The sequence below is a fragment of the Podarcis tiliguerta genome, assembly GCF_965153285.1.
Source record: "Podarcis tiliguerta genome assembly, chromosome: 3".
Taxonomy (NCBI): Eukaryota; Metazoa; Chordata; class Lepidosauria; order Squamata; family Lacertidae; genus Podarcis; species Podarcis tiliguerta.
The window spans coordinates 89,215,764-89,237,229 of NC_139536.1; positions in this window are offsets into that span (position 1 = coordinate 89,215,764).

Here is a 21,466-nt window from a genome sequence, read left to right on the forward strand (position 1 = left end):
GGAGTGCCAACTTTTAACAGAAGTCAACAGATCTGGCGATGGGAGGTGGACCCAGTTTGCTCCATGTTTGCAGGGTGAGAAACTGTGAATAGAACTGGGTTGTGTACCTGAGAGACTTGCCCAATGAATACCTGAAAAGGGCTTCAGGCACACATCTAAATGAGCCCTAATTCTGTGTAGCCATCATTCCAATTGTATGGCTTCCAACACCGGTGGATTGCAGGGAGAAAGCATTTTCATTAAACCTTAATGCAGAAAATGGTACCTTAACCTTTATTAAACACACACACACACAGTGAGCCACAGTACATTTAGCAGTTCTCCAAATTAAGCCTGTGCTCATCAAAAAGAAGCAATTAGCAAGTGAGAGCCCATTATTATTATTTTTTAAGTGTGACCTTAATTAAGTGTGCTACCAGAAGGTATTGGTGATATCATCAGCAGCTCGGTGCGTGTTGGAGTGATAAGAAGACACGTACTGTAACAAAGAATGGACAATTTCTTTAAGAAATTGATAATCTATGCTTTCTTGCATAATAATGAGCAAGGAGATCTGAGAGTTACTACAAATAAATTCCCAGATCCCCCAAGCAATTGCGTGACTACAATGTGTGATGGGCCCGGCAAATGCTTTCCAATACAGAATTGGCTCAGCATATATGAGCTTAGAAGCACAGAAAGCAGCCTTATAACAAGTCAAACCATTGGCTCATTGACATCAGCATTGTCTACAATGACTGGCAGAAGTTCTCTGATATTCCAGGATCTCTCCCAGTGCCACCTAAAGATGCCAGTGATTGGCACCTTTGCATGCAAAACATATGCTCTACCCCAAGCCATTGCTCATCTTCTTCTTGTCTAGCTCATAATGCTAAAGCCGATAGTGTGGCATGTGTCTATCTTAACTGTATTGTTCTCTGAGAATTAGAGCTCTGCGCATCAGTATTGGCTAAAACTGCCTGGAAATTCAACCCACACTCTCACACACCCTTTCCAAGCACACCTGGGTACAAGGTAGGGTTTTAGATCTGCCTGGGAAACAGCCAGCGCATCAAACATTTGCAAGAAACAATCAAGGCAATTGACTGAAACAAAGAAAAGATGCTCCCAAACATAGTCAAGTCCACAGCCTTGAATCTGAGGTTACCTTCCCTTGCATATGTTTATCTTTCTAGAATAAGCTTTTAGATGGTGTTTGGTTTTCTGTGTACACGTACAAAATATTGTTACTGGAAGGCAGTCTAAAAATAGCACTTCAATTTATTACCTTTGGCATTGCCATCTGGGCATAAGCCACACTCTGGATTTAGCAGCAGATATTATCCCAGTCAGTAGAGAATACAGCTCAGTCTACCCTACCCAGATGGTTTTGGGCTGACCCCATATAGGAGCAAGATGTATAGGTCTTTATACTGGTGCCAGCTGGAGACATATCCAGCACAGTTGTATAAACCTGCACCAACCCTAGCCAGCTCTCTCTTGCCAGCAAGACCAAGGAGGAGAGCAGGCTCTAGCACTCCAGCATTAAGCCTAGCATGGCCTGCATAGTCTGCTGGCAGCCCACTCCATCAAAAGAGAGGAGCAATTGGGGCCTGATCAGACAGGAGATGTGTGTATCAGGGCCTTGTGGCAGCTTTTCTCAGCAGGGGAAGATGCAAAGGGGTTTTAGCTGGCCCAAATTGGCAGGGCCTAGTACTAACTATTCCCAGTAGTGAAATGTGTTTGTGGTCCGACTGGTCCAACAGCAGGCCCAATAGCAACAGTCCTGTCTCATTCCCCCAACAAAGGAAGTGGTTGGCAGGCAGTGTGGGGCAGTGGCAGAAGTTATGAGGGGAGTATTTGAGCAGATATAATGGGGTGCACACACACACACACACACACACACACACATATTATTAGCGTGCAGCAACTGCAAGACATGTCCTGTATCTGTAGTACAGTGGTACCTCGGGTTAAGAACGTAATTCATTCTGGAGGTTCGTTCTTAACCTGAAACTGTTCTTAACCTGAGGTACCACTTTAGCTATTGGGGCCATAGCTGTCAACTTTCAGATTTGAAAATAAGGGATCAGCAGCCTTGAAAATAAGGGATCAGCAGCCTCACCTGTCCCGGGGACAGTCTACGGGATATCTAACAATCCGGGATAGCAGCAGGAAGCAGCGGGAAATGGCGCTGGAATAAGGAAATTTCCCGCAACAAAAGGGAAGGTTGACAGCTATGATTGGGGCCTCCCGCTGCCGCTACAGCGCAATTTCTGTTCTCATCCTGAAGCAAAGTTATTAACCTGAGGTACTATTTCTGGGTTAGCGGAGTTTGTAACCTGAAACGACTGTAACCTGAAGCATCTATAACCCGAGGTACCACTGTATTTTGAAGTTGCCCAGCTTGGTTCAGATCCGCTCTGCATCATTCCAACTTAATTCGTCCAAATCCAATCTATTAAATCTGAAATTCTGTTTAACCCTTCCCACATTGACTATAATGACAACTCTAAAAATGCCATGTATTTCATTAAAACATAACCAACAGAAAAGAATAAACAAGAAAGCAAGATCAAGCCATATTATAAGCCAGGCAAAATAGCAATCTTGACATTGCTCATTGGAGAGGGAGACAAGCCAATGGAACCTTGGGTTCCATTGGCTTCATAGCCTGGGCACTACAACCCTGTTCCATGTGTCAATGCACCTCAGAAGACAAAGGAACATGAAGCATAGCTTCCAATGATGAACTTAGTGTTTCCACAAATACAATTGCAGTGGGTGCTCTAATGGACAGATACTTACATTTCCTCAGATGCAAAATATTACACTTTGGGGCATTCAGAAAACAATAAATTTCTACAATGAACACATGGTGTTGAGAGAAAACCACCCAGCATTGCACAAGAACCTGATTATGAAATACAGCTAAAATACCAAAAATATGTATGGAAGAGCAGATGTGGTAAATAAGAAACTCTACTGTTTTTGTGTGGAAGCATTACGTTCATCGCTTTTAATTTTTTAAAAATGATCATCATTTGGCATTCCCAAAGAACAGCTAAATTCCTTTTATTTGGCTAAAACTCGAACTTGCATTTCTGACTCTTACCAGACAGCAGTTACTTGCTTCTCGAGGGCTTCTTGTTAGCTCATAGCATCCCACTCTGCAATCATGTGGACTTGAAAAAAGGATACCCAATTTAAGCAATCATGAGACTTAAGCATTATTGTGCAGAAAGGTCCTCTGTTCTTAGCCTACTGAGATAACGCAAGCAGGACTAGGGCAATCAAGCATAAGTGAAGGGTAATCAAGGAAAAGCTGGAGTTGAAAGCGAGACCCTCAGAATTTTTGTTTGAGGTCAGCTGAAGGCCATGGCGATCATCAAAGTGATCAGAGCTGCATTTTCTCCCAAGTTCTAATGCATTGAAGGGGTGGCACAAGGCAAGAAAACCACCACTAGCATACCAAGCTGTATAGTTACATTTCAGGTTATTTTTTCTATTCCCCCCCCCCCACACACATGTATTGCATTTCAGAAGGTCCGCTTACCATTAATGGTCAACAGCATTGCAGCCTGGCCATGGCCAATGAACCATACCTACCTTATATTAGACTCCATCCTCTGAAACCTTGCTTTGATGAAGTAAATAACTTTATAAAGGTGACACATTTTTCATAGTGCCAGCTCCAGGTTTTGAAGGCCCAGTGAGTAAGATGCTCTCCATGGGGCAGGGTGGGCAGAGAAGAAGTGTGACAGTGATAGCTGCTGCTTGTTTTCATTGTCATATTGTAGGGAGGTTTGGTGATCACCAGCAGTTGAGCTACCAAGTTGTAGGCCTGGTCAGGAGCCCAGCACGGCCCACCTGTGACACCAGCCCTGACTTTCCATGTGGAAGTGACATAATGGAAGGTACTGTATAACCTTATCTGCTCTTTTTATTTCCAACCATAAACCAGATCACCTTGGGTCACAATAATGTGTTTCCCTCATGAACTTCTCAAAAATATGATGTGCACTGTATTTTAAGAGGGGAGGGGAGAGTTGCCATGATGATCCTTTGGGAGAGAGTCTCAAACTGAGATTTACTGGACTGTATCTGACTGAAATAGGAAAATAAAAAAGCAGGATTAGTTTGCAAAAAAGGCAAGGGAGAGTAATTGGTATGCAAATACTTATTGAAGATTCATGCCCATAAATAAGAGTTATCATAACAAATCAAGCCAACCTTTCAAATCTGAAATCCTCTTATGGACAGTATCCATAGAAAGTAAAGCCCCCCAAATGATTAACAACTATCCTCAAAACTTGAACCCATTTTTTAAAAAATTCACCCTTGAGGACACAGAAAGCAAAGTCAATTTCCTTGACTAAACATCAGCGTCAAATGTGGGAGATTTATTATTGATCTCGACGCAAAAGACATAGTCCCCTCCACACATTACTCCTGGGAGGCAGCTGCCACTGCCAGCCAATCACATAAAAATGTGGATTAGGTTGTCAATCAACAGCTGCATGCTAAATGCATCTATAAAGGTGGTAATCGCTGCAGCAGTAAAACAGAAGGAAAACAGGCAGCCCAGTGCTTCAGCTGTGGTTTCCACTGGAGCAGATAAAGTGGCATTATTGTACTCATGCTGTTTTGATCCCATGTACCATTTGCAATTCCTAAAAAAGCCCCTTTCTTACAAGTCCAGGTTGTATTAATGGAAAGACCTCCATTCAGAATCACTCATAAATGGCATGGAAGGCACTACCAACAAGTGTCAGTTTATATAGTCAGCAGCAGGGCTTTTTTCTCCTGGCAGGAATTCACCGAAACTTAGTTCTGGCACCTCTCAGGTGGGCACCATTGCCATTCTAATAGAACTAGAGAGGTGCTCATGGTGAGTTCTGGCACCTCTTTTTCTAGAAAAATGGCACTGCTCAGTAGAACATGGTTGAAGCATTTCCTGCATTTGAACATTTTTTGGAGTGAGGGTTGATTAAAATGGTCTCTCACCAAGGGAGGGGGGAAGCCAAGTTACTCTCAGTTCATGTTAAAAACTCTCTCTCTCACACACACACCTCAGCATATCAATTCAAAGTGTTGCTTTTGGCCTACAAAACCATAGCTACCTAAAGAACCACAGTACCTAAAGAAGGGAGGGGGAATATGTACCCCTCCAGGTGTTGGTTTATGGAATACCGTAAACATTCTATAAAAGCTCTCAGAGTGGCTTACAAAAATTGGTATTAAGGCGGTTCCTGCCTTCGGGTTCACAATCTAAATAGCAATTAAGAAGCTGGGCTTCTCTTTGACATGTCAACTACATGTAGGCAGTTTTAGTGTGGTGGAAACACACCACACCCCTTTAACACTCCCCCCCCCCCACATCAATCTCTGTAGCTTAAAGTGGGCCAATCCAAGTAAGGGTTTTGTCACATGACTCTGCAGGCTATATTAACTGGTCCTTAGTCACATGCTGTATAGGGGTGTATGGGGTGTTAGAGTAGGAGTAGTACCTCTGATGGGGGACATGGTGTGCTCCATCGAGCCTAGTTTGTTCACCTTTGGACGAGACCAATAGTGGGCCCATTGACCAAGAAAGTGGTTTCTGAATGTGCTGCAGAGGGAAGTGAGGGGCAGATGGGGCTCGCCAACCCAGGAAGGTAGCCCATTTAGGAGAAGGAAAATTCTGATCCTAAACCTCCACTGCCTTGTGGGATATCTTTGGGAGAAGAAACGGCTAAAAAGTAAAATTACTGTGAGTTCAGAGTGGTGTCCCTAAGATGATCTTGTTCTTGGATGCCTCCTTCCAGCAACTCCTGCTGCCAAGCTACTGCCAAACGAATTGCTCAGCTTTTCCTTGGACCTCATTAGCAAAACTGAAAGGGGAATCTTTCTGTCTGGGCAGGCCAGGACCTCCATACATACTGTTCAGGCTTGCACCCTGGGGAAGTCACTGCATGTTTGATCTGGAAGCACACCCAATTGTCTTTCAAGACAAATGGATGCTAACAACAGACACATGTCTTTTAAGAAAAAGACATAGTAATGACTTAGACTTTAAGGTGCTCCTTCTCTCAATAATAATAATAATAATAATAATAATAATAATAATAATAATAATAATAATTTATTATTTATACCCTGACCATCTGGCTGGGTCTCCCCAGCCACCCTAGGTGGCTTCCAACGAAGTATTAAAATACAGTAATACATCAAACATTAAAAGCTTCCCTAAACAGGGCTGCCTTCAGATGTCTTCTAAAAGTCTGGTAATTGTTTTCCTCTTTGACATCTGGTGGGAGGGCGTTCCACAGGGCTGGTGCCACTACCGAGAAGGCCCTCTGCCTGGTTCCCTGTAACTTGGCTTCTCGCAGTGAGGGAACCGCCAGAAGGCCCTTGGAGCTGGACCTCAGTGTCCGGGTAGAACGATGGGGGTGGAGACGCTCCTTCGGGTATATTGGACCGAGGCTGCTTAGGGCTTTAAAGGTCAGCACCAACACTTTGTATTGTGCTCGGAAATGTACTGGGAGCCAATGTAGGTCTTTCAAGACTGGTGTGATGTGTTCTCAGCGGCCGCTCCCAGTCACCAGTCTAGCTGCTGCATTCTGAATTAGTTATAGTTTCTGGGTCACCTTCAAAGGTAGCCCCACATAAAGCGCATTGCAGTAGTCCAATATTGGGGGGGGGGGTTGATTTCTTCCAACTCTTTTTCAATGGTCCCACTTTTTCATTCTCAGTGGTCCCCTCTCCAACTCCCAGAAGCATATTGGCATGGGGACCGGGGATGGGGTGGGGGCAAGGAGATGCAGAGGCAAAGAGGGAGATGCTCCGTTCTGCAACTTAGATTTTTGCTCATGAAAGGCAAGTTACTTGTTCCTTTGTTGCTCAATGACAAACGCGGGAGCTTTGCTAATCCACAAACTATACAAACAGTGATTCGTTCCAGATCTACCTGTTTGGAAAAGAAACACAAGATAAAGCTTATCAAAAATGGAATGGTTGTTAGCGTGCAAAAATAAATTAAAACATAAATACAATTTAAAATGAGCCAAGGTGCTGCTTGATAAAAGCCTCTCCAAAGCAGAATAAGTTTACAAAAGTAACCCAACTCGTTTTTGGTTTTTTTAAAAGAATAATAATAATATTGCGACAGATACCGTCCAATAAATCTGCAGAACTTTCAGTGCAGGCAGAATTTGTTTGAAAGTATTACAGTAGCAACCTCTGTAGAGGTAAAATGTAGCTTAGAATATATCTTCCACATAGATCTCTTATCCCTTTTGTCAGTTGGGGGAGAAGCAAATATTTTTCTTGAAGAATGACCTATTTATTGCGCAATTGACTGAACACATTTCAGAAAAGAATGGAAAATATAGAAATTGACATCACAACCTAACACTTTTTGTTGTTGGTTTCATCTCAGACCTGATTTCAAGATTTAAAACAAAGCATTCTGCCAACATTTTCAGGTTTGCTCTGTTTTGTGGGAGCAGCTCTTCACCCTATCTGTTAAAATGTTCTAGCTAAGAAAAGATATAAAGAGATAAAGTCTGCCGTGGTGGGATACAGAGCTAAAAAACAACCCATCATCTTTAGCAATCTACAGTTCCCATGATTCTCTGGGGGAAGTAACATGCTTTAACTATATGGTGGGTTAGCCTGTGTAGGTTAAAAGCATATTTTCATTTTGGGGTTAGTGGGTGTGGGTGTGTTGTTGTTGTTTTAAAAAAACACTGGGCAAATAATGCATATCTATTTATTTTACAGTTTTTGAAACAGCATTAACATTCTGTGAGATTTTTGAAAGATCATCATCAACAACAACAGGGTCATGAAGAAGCTGTGTTCTGATATAGCAATCTCCTCTGCACAGCAGCTTGGTAGGAAAAAAATATAGGCCATAAAATTTAATGGTTTAATCGTTTGATGCACAGACACGATGGTTGCGTTATGTTTAACTTTAAAAACATTTTTATAAAGCTATTTGTTACTTTTATGAAATAACATGTTTTATATGGCCTCATGGGCATTTAACATGACTTTCAGTTATACAGTGGTACCTCGGGTTAAGTACTTAATTCGTTCCGGAGGTTCGTTTTTAACCTGAAAATGTTCTTAACCTGAAACACCACTTTAGTTAATGGGGCCTCTCGCTGCTGCTGTGCCGCCGGAGCATGATTTCTGTTCTCATCCTGAAGCAAAGTTCTTAACTCGAGGTAATATTTCTGGGTTAGCGGAGTCTGTAACCTGAAGCGTATGTAACCCGAGGTACCACTGTATAATGTGGTTTTATTATTAGATATGCCCAAGTTTTGGAAGGTAAAACCAAGAGAATAATCAAACCACGAAACAGAAGAGCAGCATCTGAAAGGCCTAGGAGTCTACAGGATGCATCCAACATAGTGGCTCCACTGGAAGGAGGATTTTTGACTGCACAAGTTTCCTCTCTTCTTCCTGCTCACCCCTTTAAATCTATCATCTATCCAACCCTCCAAAGCAGGTTTTGGGATGGCATGGTGGTGCAGAGAAAGGAGAGGGAGGGCAAGTTCTGCTGCACCAGCATAATTTCTTGTGCTTAACAACTACTTTGTTGGTTACCATCACAAACTTCTATAGACTGAGTGCAGAGAAAAAAAATGAAATAAAATCATCACCTGTGTGTTTCCTTGGAAGTAAGCCCCACAGTGTTCAATGAGGCTAACTCCCTAGCAAGAGGGTTTAGGGTTGCAGTTCCCCACCACTTTTAATTTCTACTTCAACCCAGTGGCGTAGCGTGGGTTGTCAGCACCCGGGGCAAGGCAAGTAATTTGTGCCCCCTAACCCGTGGATTTGCACCCCCTAACCCGTGGATTTGCGCCCCCTAACCCTAACCCCCAGATGTTGCGCCCGGTGCGGCCGGCCCCCCCTGCACCCCCCACGCTACGCCACTGCTTCAACCAATGGGACAAGCAGCCAACATCTAGCATTGATTCCAGTGAGACTTAAGCATCACCAAGGGCCAAACTAAATGTCAAATGGAATCGAGATCTTCTCTTTAGAAACTTCTAGTAAAAAAAGGAGGGTATAATACATTGATACATGTTTAATGATTCATTTTTTAAAAAAACACACATTGTTATTAGGTTTTCTGTTTTACAATTTCAGATAAACATTTTACATACTTAAGATATCAATGACTTCCCTTCTTCTCTTTCCATGATTCCTTTTTCATATCTTATATCCCTGCATATTTTACAAAAACTACCAATCGGTTTTCCATTTATGCATCCATCTAAATTTACACTGTTGAATTTATCTTAATGCTGCCAGCGTTTCCAGCTGTACACTATTTCCGATTTATTAAATAAATGTTTTCCAATCTTCTTTAAGCGTATGTTCTTCTTGTTCTCTTATTCTATATGTTCAGTCTGCAAGTTGTGCATATTCTGTCAACTTAAGTTGCCAGTCTTCTTTGGTTGGGACCTCGCTGATTTTCCATTTTGGGACTAACAAAACACAGGCTGCAGTAGTGGCGTACATAAATAACCTTTATACATGTTTAATGATTCTTCACTGGATGCCCTGTTGCAGGTGATATGGAAATCCTGAAGAAATGGCATTGAATTATACATTAGGAGTTCCTGGAAGAAGAAGCAGTGATTGTTCTCTGGATGGTAGCCACACAACTCTCCTGGTGTCTAGCATGGCATGCATATTTTTGACTTCCTGCAGTTTTTATTGTAATTATTTGTATGTCTTAAACCTATTTTATATATGTATATCATTTCAATTCTATTAATGTTTAATTGTTTAATTATTGTTTTCTGTTTTCAGCTGTTTTCCTTGTTTTTATCTGTAAGTGGCGAGGAAGAAGAAGGAGGAGGAGAAGATTCTATATTTCACCTTATTCCAAAAGAAAACTTACAAAAATCAGTTGGAGGATATCTACACACGGTATCCCACTCATGGTATGGACTTCCACTTCCACAAACACTTCACTTTTCTCCCCTCTCTGCTGCAGCAGTCATATACCCCTCCAAAACAAAGTACAAAACAAAGTATGACTTTCCAGAGCAGACTAGGGGGCTGAAGTGGGGAGGGAAGAAAATGGAATCCCATCATGGCCACTGACACAAAGTTAGATCTTGTCCAGACTCTTCAGTTGATCTGGAATTACAAGGATTTCAGCTGAGAAAGACATCCAAATGGCTTATCCTTGAATTACCGTATTTTTCGCTCCATAAGGCACACCTGACCATAAGGCGCACCTACTTTTTTGGGGGGGGGGGATCAAGGGGGAAAAATGCGGCTCTTGGGGGCTTTTGCGGGAGGTGGGGGAAGTGAGAGAGCCTCGCTCTGTCCCTTCCCTCACCTCCCGCAAAAGCCAAGGGATAGCCGCGCAAAGCCTCCCCAGGGTAGCGGGATGAAGGTTCCCCGCTGCCCTGGGGAGGCTTCGCAGGCTACCCCAGAGCTGCTCGACCCAAAGAGCAGGTCGGGGAGCAGTGGAAAGGCTGCACGCTGCCTTCCCGCTGCTTCCTGGGGCTGACGGTGTAGGAAGCGCGGCTTTCCCTCACCGCCAGCCCCACAAGCTCGAGGAGCAGCCTTTCCGCTGCTCCCCGACCTGGTCTTTGGGGAAAGCCACCGCCAGCCCCAAAGAGCAGGTTGGGGAGCAGCAGAAAGGCTGCACACAGCCTTCCCACTGCTCCCAGAGCTTGTTGGGGCTGGCGAGGGAAGCCTGGGTTCCCCCCACCCAGCCCCAGGGATGACACATTCACTCCATAAGACACACAGACATTTCCCCATAGATTTTAAGAGGGGAAAAGTGTGTCTTATGGAGCAAAAAATACGATAGATATTCTTAGGTTCCTTGCTTTCTTAGACGGTAGAGCTGAGAGTTGTTTTTTTCATGCATTTTGATACTTTTGCCATTTACCCCCAGTCCTCAGTTTACCAATCCTACATTCCTGCCTCCTTAGGATAGAACCCTCATCAACTCTACCGAATAACTCTTCAGAATCTTGGTGATGTATCTAAAATTTTGTTTTGTGATGTATTCCCAGAGTCCTCTAAACCAACATCTTATGAGACCTAGTTTTGCTTGTCGGCCTTTGCTGTTATTTACCTAATGCCTTCTTATCTGCAAGGAGCAAATTTGTTTTATTCCTGGCTTATGCTTTCCTCGCTGCATACATTTTTGTCATATTTATACAGTAATGTTTTCTTGTAAGTACACTGCTAAACACTATTGACTTTGGACATTACAATAGCCAGCTTTTCCCTTGCTGATAACTGCATCATACAAGTTTTCCAGCACCTTGCAGTACCCTTCAGTTTGACTCCTAAGAGACTTTGGCAATCCTGTACTTACTTACCAGAAGTGTAAGTCCCATTACTTTCAGTGGGGCTTACTTCTGAGAAGAATGCATAGGTTTAGGCATTTGTCGCACTCCCATCATACTTTCCCATTGGTCATGATGGTTAGAGCTGATGGGAGTTTGGAGGGAGATGGATTCCCTGTCCCTGTTTTCCACCATGCAATCACTTCAGCAATAATCACCAGCAATTCTCCTTCATACTGGAGATACATACCAGGCTTGACTTGGCCAATCCAGCTGGACCTCTTAAACAAACTTCTTGCTGAATTGACCCTCACCACTCAGTTGGAAGGGAATCTAAAAGGACTAATCCCCACTCTCAACAACCCCAGAATTAGAAGGACAGAAGAGGCTCAGCTTTGTCTGTACTGACTGATACTGACTCCCTAAGCTTTCAGTCAGGGATTCTCGCCCAGCCCCACCAAGGATTGGACCTGGAACCTTCAGCATGGAAACATGAGCTACCACCCTTCTTCAAGAGCAAGTTTGGGGCTATCGTTAAATAGCCATTTACTTAGTTTGTTGTTATAATGTTAGGGTTCAAGCACAGCACCATTGGGGTCTTCTGCCTCAGGTACCAGAAAAGTTAGTGTGGCAAGAGGAGGCTCAGCAGATCCCAGAAGTCAGTACTCTTTGTTGTAAATAATGTGCTGGTACTCTCATCTTCGGGGCATGGGTGGCGCTGTGGGTAAAAGCCTCAGTGCCTAGGGCTTGCCGATCGAAAGGTCGGCGGTTCGAATCCCCGCGGCGGGGTGCGCTCCCGCTGTTCGGTCCCAGCGCCTGCCAACCTAGCAGTTCGAAAGCACCCCGGGTGCAAGTAGATAAATAGGGACCGCTTACTGGCGGGAAGGTAAACAGCGTTTCCGTGTGCAGCTCTGGCTTGCCAGAGCAGCGATGTCACGCTGGCCACGGGACCCGGAAGTGTCTTCGGACAACGCTGGCCCTCGGCCTCTTAAGTGAGATGGGCGTACAACCCTAGAGTCTGTCAAGACTGGCCCGTACGGGCAGGGGTACCTTTACCTTTACTCTCATCTTGGAGTACTGTCATAGGCCAAAACACTGCCATGCAATTGCCAGTCAGGAGACCAAGTTCTAAAATCTGACGTTCAGGGTAGATGTTGGGAGCAGGTGAGCAGTAACTCACAAGGTGTCAGTGAAGTTAACTTTGTTCAGAGAAACAAAACAGCTCAGGCTCAGTGAGCACAGCTACTCTTCCCAGCAGATCTTGCCCCAAGGACTAAAGGTGCCTGCCTTCCCACAGTTCTCTGAGTCTCCTCCTTCCCCATTTCCTTCCCTAGCAGTCCGAGACTCCTTCATCTTGTCTGTCTTTGCTCTGCCCTCTTCATACCTCTGTTGGTTCAGGAAGACCAGTTGGGAGGGGAGCTGGTCACTGCAGGAGGGGGATGCTCCTTAGCTTCTTCAGCAGCCTGCCTCATCTCTGCCTCTTGACCCCCCCTCCTCTCCAGCCTTCACTTCTGTCTCTGATTCTGGACTGCTCTCTGCCCCAGCCACATCCTGCTCATTCAACCCTGTTCCCTCTTTAGCTTCCGACACCTCCTCTTCCCATTCTGCCCCCTCTTCTCCCTCTGGCCACTCATCGTCACCCCACCACCAATCCCCTAGCTCTGAGCCTTCTTCCTTTGGGAGGTTCCCAATCTGGAGGTTCTCTATCTTCTGCATCCCACAAGTCTGTGACATCTAGCAGACTTCGGTGCCCAGACTCCTGATCTTTTTTTGGGGGGAGGGGGTGGGTTTAAAGCATATTTCAGTTTAATGCAGAATGTGGGTGGCACTGTAATAGAGGATGAAAAATAATTCATTCCAAGAAATGCCACGAATAAGGTGATTAAAACATGATGAGTCCTAGATCGCCAAATGTCAGGAGGTACTTTGAGCAGAAATTGAAAAGGTAAAAAAAGAACAACCTCAAACCGCATTCCTCTATATAATTAAACAGCCTAGTTATCCTTCCTTGTTATCCTTCCTATGGTTCTAATTTATAAAAGCACACAGCAAGCCTATGGTTTCACCACTAAAACTGAAGCTAGCGTTTCAAATGCCAGATACGGAGATCTGTCCTAACTTGAATAACAGCCAAACTTTCTGACTGACCACAGGGGCTCCTTGGAATTAAACCAAATATGTTTTATCGTGTTTTTAATATTTTGTTGGGAGCTGCCCAGAGGGGCTGGGGAAACCCAGCCAGATGGGCGGGGTACAAATAATAAATTTGTTACTACTACTACTACTACTACTACTATTAACACAGCTGACCTCAGAGCCAGGGCTTCAAGCATGTTGATCTGAACATAGTCCCCAATGAGGTTAATACACCTTTCTGCTAACAAGAACCAACTTCATATATCTCTGTAATCAGACCTCTCCATTGTGTGGAAATTGATTTGCTGGTGCAGTTACTTAGTTAAAAACTGCTCTAAAAACCAATGTAGTCCAGCATACACCGATACTGTCCAAATGTGAAGGAAAATAAAATCATGTTTACCTGCTTAATTCATAATCCCCCTTCTGTTGCTAAGACTATCGTTTTGAAGGAGTTAGGTGCATGAATCAGAATGTGTAGGCTATGCATACAACTAATATAATAAACTCTGGGAGGGGTTGGTTTTTGAATTAATAATAAACACCAATGGCTGTGATGGCAAAAAAAAAAAAAAAAAAACAACTTTTCACCATATGGATGGTCCCTGACAAGGAATAACTAGTTAACACATTCTTTCCAAAATCTGAAAGTTATGTGACACATTTGGAAGCTGAGCAAGAAGACAAATGATTAGAGCAGCTATAATCTTGGTTGTGCAGACTTGCAGAGAACAAATCCCAAGTATTCATTTGTTTCATGCGTGTTCCAGGGGTCAAAAATTACAAGGCTTTTCTAGAGCACATCCTGCAAACAGGTCATGGTATAGGATCCGCAATTCCTGTGCGCCAAACATTATTCCAACAGCTGCTTTTCACCATTCGCTCTCAAAATGTTCAAACTTCTTTAGAAATTAGCAGCATATGTTTGTATATATTGGAGCGGGGGGAGGAAGGGGGTTAATGAATCCAGAGTGTATTAAATTAAAGCTTCTGTCTTAAATGTATCTTGAAGTGATTCAGAATAACTTCATTCTTAGCCAAGGGCTAACTACAGGGACCTAATTAAGATGGCCTTCTGGGGAAGAGCATGGAGTTCTCTTCCTCTGTATCATTTTTTATCCTTCTCAGATTGAATGATGCTCTACTAGTGCATCTCCTCCCAACCTTAGGCCTCCCAGATGCTAATGAACTACAACTCCCAATATCTCTGACTATTGGCCATGCTCTTTGAGGCTGTTGGAAGTTGTAGTCTGAATCATCTGGAAGGCACAAGGCTGGGAAGACTAGGCAAAGGAATGACTTGAAAGTGACAGATGTCATGGAAGAAAAACTTGACCAAATGGTATTGCATATGCCAATGTCCCAGAAAAACTGGGACATCCCACCCCCCACGAGAGCATGGCCGCCATTTTGGGCACGATGTGATCTTGCACGATTTACCTCTTTGTCCGTAATTCTTGATAATTGGTCAGGTCAATCCTAATTATAAGAAGCTGATGAAATCTATGGAAACTTAAATTAAGCTGGCATAAATTAGCCCTATTGCAAACTCCATTCATGTCTGAGGCTATAGGTGGCTGAGCTGGCCTATGCCTGACAGATGAAAAGCAAGCCTTTAAAATAGAATTTGAAATCCACTACCCTTTCTGCCAAGGGACACGGGTGGTGCTGTGGGTAAAACCTCAGTGCCTAGGACTTGCCGATTGCATGGTTGGCGGTTCGAATCCCTGCGGCGGGGTGTGCTCCCATCATTCGGTCCCAGCGCCTGCCAACCTAGCAGTTCGAAAGCACCCCCGGGTGCAAGTAGATAAATAGGGACCGTTTACCAGCGGGAAGGTAAACAGCATTCCGTGTGCTGCGCTGGCTCGCCATATGCAGCTTGTCACGCTAGCCACATGACCCGGAAGTGTCTTCGGACAGCGCTGGCTCCCGGCCTTTAGAGTGAGATGAGCGCACAACCCTAGAGTCTGGCAAGACTGGCCCGTACGGGCAGGGGTACCTTTACCTTTACCTTACCCTTTCTGCCAGTGGATTGCCAGATCACATAACTAAGTTGGAATTGAAATACAGCGTAAGTCCCCTCCTACTGGTCCACTCCCCTGGAACTTTCAATTTTCAGGGTTCATACTAATATAGGATCTACCAGTCTTGACTCAGTTGGCTGAAGCAGGATGAGTGATTTATGCTGGATTATCCTTGGCTGAGTCAGGGTGTGGGGCTTACACTGGTGTAGCCCAGCTGCACCATAAATCAGCTTGCTGAGCTGGAGATCCATTGGATCCTAACCCACTCAACCTAGCAGATCTTGGGTTTGGATTGCTAACTTAGCTCAGTATTCCTTAAAGAAGCCCTCTAAGGTACCTCAGTATTACTACCCCATATTTTAGGCAGAGATATGGGGGGGATCACAGTGCCCCTAAGGCTGCTTACTGGGATATAAAGTTTGTTGCTCACATATGGCTAAGCCACCCTATCGTGAAATAATGTAAACATATCTAGTAATTTTATATTTTATAATAATGTTCCATTTCAGCAGTCATCCTTTTTCATCAATATATGCACTTTTTAATGGTAAACAGAGGGTGAGACACAAAGGTGAATTTGTACCAGATAAACTAAGTTTCTCTGACTTCCATGGGAAGAGGGAAAGGAGCCAAATTATGTCTTGTGATGTCTAAAGATGGACCCGTTTGTTTGTTTACCACACAAAACACTGTAAACATACCCAGCCTCTTTCTGGCAGAAAATAGGTTAAGCTATTCCGTTCACTCTGATTCTACAGAAATCCTTGGTCTTGACTGCAACCTTCCTAGAAGAAAACAAAATTAAGCATTAAAAACATAAAATCTTTGATGTGTCTTGCCTATTATCACAGTTTAGCACATGGGGGGAAAGAAAGGCCAATTTATTTAGTTCAGTCCCATCTCTGGTGGCATCTTATTTCACTTCCTCTGTCTAAGCCAGTGTCAAGAGTCAGTGGTGTCATCCCCAAGGAGGGAACATTGTTTATTGTACAGATCTTTAATATGATGGGGAACAGCAAATAATATCCCTCATACAAAAACCTCTTTTTGGTGTGTATCTCCAGTGTCTTGAAGTAATTTCAAGTGAGCAGCTGGGTATCTCAGTTGGTTAGAACATGGTGCTAATAATGCCAAGGTTGCAGATTCGATCCCCTATGGGACAGCTGCATATTCCTGTATTGCAAGGGGTTGGACTGGAATGGTCCTCAGGGTCCCTTCCAACTCTACAATCCTATTCTTCTTCTTTCTCCAAGAATGATTTTGCAATCCGGGGTGGAAACCCACTATGAAGAGCATTGGTTTTCTTGCGCCAAGGTTTCTGTAGCTGGAACTGCTCTACCACCAAGCCCTAACTGCATGTCATCCCAGTATCTGCCTGTTCAAAAACAACAGGTTGCGTCTCCACCTGTCAGGCTTCAGGGAAGCTGCTTCCTCCCTCCCTTTGGCCATGCGTATGCAGGGTATGCAGAACAAAGCAAAAATAGTCTCTTACCATTTAGAGAGATTTTAATAATCACAGAGAAAGAACAAAGAGTCCATTCTCAGAGTAAAGGTGCTCCCAGTTAAAGTTTTCCCCCCTCCCCCCTCCAAGTCACACTTGACACTTCCTCGTCTTGCAACCTGATCTCGCAACCACTGTGCCTTCTGTGCAGTTACCTTATCTAATCTCCTTGACCTTGGGCTGATCAGCTGGACACTTTCCAGCAAACCGGAGTCTGTTAACTCCTTCTCTCCCAGTTCTTCTTCTCCTAGCTGTTGACCACACAGTTCTTTCCACCTTTGTCTTCTGAACTATGTCCCTCTGTGAACTATTGTTCTGAATCTATACTGTTCCACTGCTCCTGGGAAGATTCAGGATCCTGATCAGGAGCAGGGAGGGGAGGAGGCTCCCACCATTCCTTATCTGTGCAGCCCTCCTCAACATGGTCCCCGACACCACCCTTGTCTGTCCTGTGCTTCCATTGGCAGGATTTATCCTCGTAAGAACTCTGCTTGGATCGAGCCAATGGACCACCGAGACCAATATCCTGTTCCTACAGTGGCCAACCAGATGCCTATGGGCAGTGGCAGCTGGTGGACTCTGGGCCTGGCAGGGCAACCAGACAAGGTGTAGGAGGTTTTATAAGTGGGGCCAGCAGACAGTTAAAAGCTGTGACACAGAACTATGGAAAACAATTATTCCCTTCCTTCAGCTTATGCACTTCTAGGTTCACTTTCCAGAATATGGAACAAAAATGGCAGGATATTTATTAGGAGAACAGAGTTAAAGTCACAAGTTTGCTTTCCAAATGTGCCCTTTCGGCCACAAAATGCAAAGTGAAACATAGCCATCCTTCAAAATTCTCTGAATTTTGCAGTGTAATTCTCCAACCGGGTAATGTGTACAAAAATGCATGCACTCTCAGGTAAACGTGTATATTACTGAAAAGAACATATGGAAATTCATTCTATTAAGTTAAACCATGTTGCAAAAATGTGCACAATCAGATCAATTGCAAACCAGCATGTGTACATCGGAAGAAATTCACTTCTTTTTCAGATAACTTTAAAATAAAATCACAAACAGGTTTGGATATATAGAGAACTGAACTTCAGACTGGATAAAATGAGAGCGAGGGGGGGAGGAATTGGCAGGGTTGCCCATTCCTAATGCAGCGTCATTCCACCACTGCCCCACATAAACAACGAGAGTGGTAAGTGCAGTCGCCGCTCATTTGTTGGCTTTTTAAAATAAGAATTTTCATTAAATTTTCTGTTTTACTATTTCAAATAAACATTTACAAACCTTAATATATCCAGTGACTTCCTTTCTTCTCTTTGCATGGTTCATTTTACATGCCATACATCCCTGCATATTTTACTATAACCTTTCAAATCAATTTTCCACTTTTACATCCATCAAAAAATATTTACCCTTTTGAATTTATCTTAATGCTGCCAGCGTTTTCAGTTGTATACAGTTATTTTCCATGTATTCAATAAAAGTTTTCCAGTCTTCTTCAAACGTACATTCTTCTCGCTCTCTTAGTTTATATGTTAAATCTGCAAGTTGTGCATATTCTGTCAATTGAATTTGCCAATCCTCTTTAGCTGGGACCTCGCTCACTTTCCATTTTGGGGCTAACAAAACACAGGCCGCAGTTGTTGCATATATGAATAACTTTTTCTGACACCTGGGAATTTCAGTCTGGTGCTCATTAGTTGGCGTTTAATTCTGCCCACAAAGATAACATTTCAAGCGGTCGTTGCTTCAGTTAGAAAATTTGAGTCAATTATCTAAAAGACTTCATGAGAGATTAGTCCTTGCGTAAACTCATTCTTTCTGTTAGCAACAGTGATGCTTTTCTGCACTCCATAACTTCCCATTTGGATAGTCTGCTCTGTCAAGCCTTCAAATATTTACTTAAAAGGGGGCAAATCACACACACACACAACCACCTGCAGCGTATTTGACGGATATCGTATGCAAGTCAAAATGTCTTTCAGCGGCCCAGCCTGCATGTGTCAGCTGACAATCCGCTGAGCCATTCAGACCGCAAATGTCCATTAGGTAATTAGTGTTTTTGTCCTACCTTTTCAAATCCGTGTTTATTGAGACAGGCTGCCAAATGAGTTTGCCTGCTAATAAAACGCACCTTGCTGAGCCCAAGTTGAGCTTGTTTGTGGCAATATTGGACAACACTCTTGAGCCTGCTCACAGCACACTGTGCCGCAGGAGCTAAAAAATAAATAAACCTGCAAGTAGAATGAGCTGGTCAAATTATGGCACCTGCTGTTTGAAAGGGCCATTTAGTAACATAATGAGCTGGGGTGGGGGGAAATGCTTGGCAAGATCCTTTCGTTCTGTTTTGTTTGGGTTGCATTTAGGGTAGTCGAGGCTTTTGTTCACTCCATTTGGGAAGAAGGTTGCAGTGTGCCACATTTAAAATAATCTTAAACCTGGAGAACCATTGTGGTAGCAGCCCAAAGAGCCTAATGCTGGGTCCTTTTTTTCTACATGTATGGTAATGCTAAATCCTTTTCAGGTAGCCAGTAAGCCAGTAATGACATGCTCATTTCCTCAAAGATAGCCTAGAGCAGTATTTCCCAGACTTGGGCCTCTGTTCCCATCATCTCTGACCACTGGTTCTGCTAGCTAGGGTTGATGTGAGTTGTAGTCCAAAAACAGCTGGAGACCCAAGTTTGGGAAACATTGGTCTAAGGTAAGGATGTGGAACTTGTATATCTCCAGATGTTGGATTCCAGCTCCCATTAGCCCTAAGTATGTACCCTCCAACGTTCCTCAGATGAAAATAGGGACATTTCTCACCACAACTGACCCTCCCAGAAGGGCATTTCCACAACCACTATACCAATGGGACACAGCACAAACACCCTCCAGTGTCCTGAGGAAACCCCTTAATCCCAATTTTGTTTTATTTTATTGTTTGGCAGATTTACGAAAAGAAAAACACACACCAATTAATAAATTTTAGAAAGGGGCAAGATTACACATGGCTACACAAAGTACTAAAAACAAACAATCCAAGACTTCTTGTGCTCTGCTCCGCTCCCCCTTTCTTCCCACCCAGGGGGACCCTGCCCTCTGCCTGCCCCTCAGAGCCGGTGTGTCATGCAGGGCTGGGCCTCAGCGATGGCAGCCTCTCCTCCTACTCAACTGTTCTCCAGCAGCATCTATGAGCTTCTCCAAGGGAGGAGGCTGGCAGCCGCAGCCATGGAGAAGCCATGAGATGCTCCCTCGCAGCTGCCACAACACACAACTCATAGCTGGTCTATGGGAGAGCACTACAGTGGCTTACACAAAGGAAGGGCAGGAAGCCAGCATGGCTTTCATGGCCGGTTGCACAACCAATTCCTGTAGCCAGTGGCGGAGGAAGAGGAGAGCACGATCCCGGTGGGGTGCCATCGCAGCTGCCCCCCCCCCGTCCACACTGGGCACCATGCCCCCACAGGTGGCACGCCACACCCCTTCAGGTAGCACGCCATGCCCCCAGCACTCCCGTCATGCCCCTGTGGGTGGTGCGCCCCACCCCCGGACGTGTGCCAGCCCTGCCCCTACCTGCTCTCCACCCCCCAGTGCCGGAGCATAATAAATTATAATAAATTTTTATTTATACCCCACCCTTCCCGGTTCAGAAAACTGGGCTCAGGGCAGCTAACAACAAATTTAAAACACTTAATTGATGCAACAGAAAAAACCAGCATAAAATACAGTATAAAACATGAATAACAAATTCAGAATTCAAAAATCAATTTAGGGGGGAAATCCATCCAATAAACATTAGCTTATGAGCATGAAGCTGCGCCACTGCCTGTAGTCCCATTACTTCATGTTGCACAAGTTTCATCTCTCGCCAGAGCCAGCTGCTGCTATTGCTACTGATTGTTACCTGCTCACTCACCCACCTAACTTCGGAATACAGAGATTAATTTATCATTTGTTCCGCGTTTCTTTTTCACAACATTCTCTCTTTGGGGTGTGTCTTCCCTTTAACTTTTCCTTGAAATAACTTCAAAAGTTGTTCATTGTTGTTATACCTAGCCGGCAAGGGCTTTTTCCCTCCCCCTCCTGCTGCTTTTTCTCGTTCTTCAGACTCCATGATATCTTACACATGAATATTCTTAAGGAAATAAGTAGGCAGCCGTGTTATCTTTCCTTTCCTTAACATTCTTCTTTGCTTTTTCCGATGCCTGGAAACTAATGAGGCTGAGGGGAAATGCTTTCAGGTGCTTAGTTTTATATTTGAATCCCCCCTCCCCCCACTCATCAAACAAAGTGTATGTCATTCCGTGAAATACAAGCCATTATTCTTGCTTGTATTTAATAACCGCATTTAGCGGAAATTTTATACTCGCGCCTACCCATTTGAATGTTTTTCCAACAGAGAACAGACGTTTGTTCTGTCTCCTGTTTATTTGAACTTCTGCATTCTGCAGAATTAATTTGGTAGAACCAGTTTAGTATCGGAAGAATGTTCAGGGCGAGCACCCAAAATGAATTGCCTGTTTACT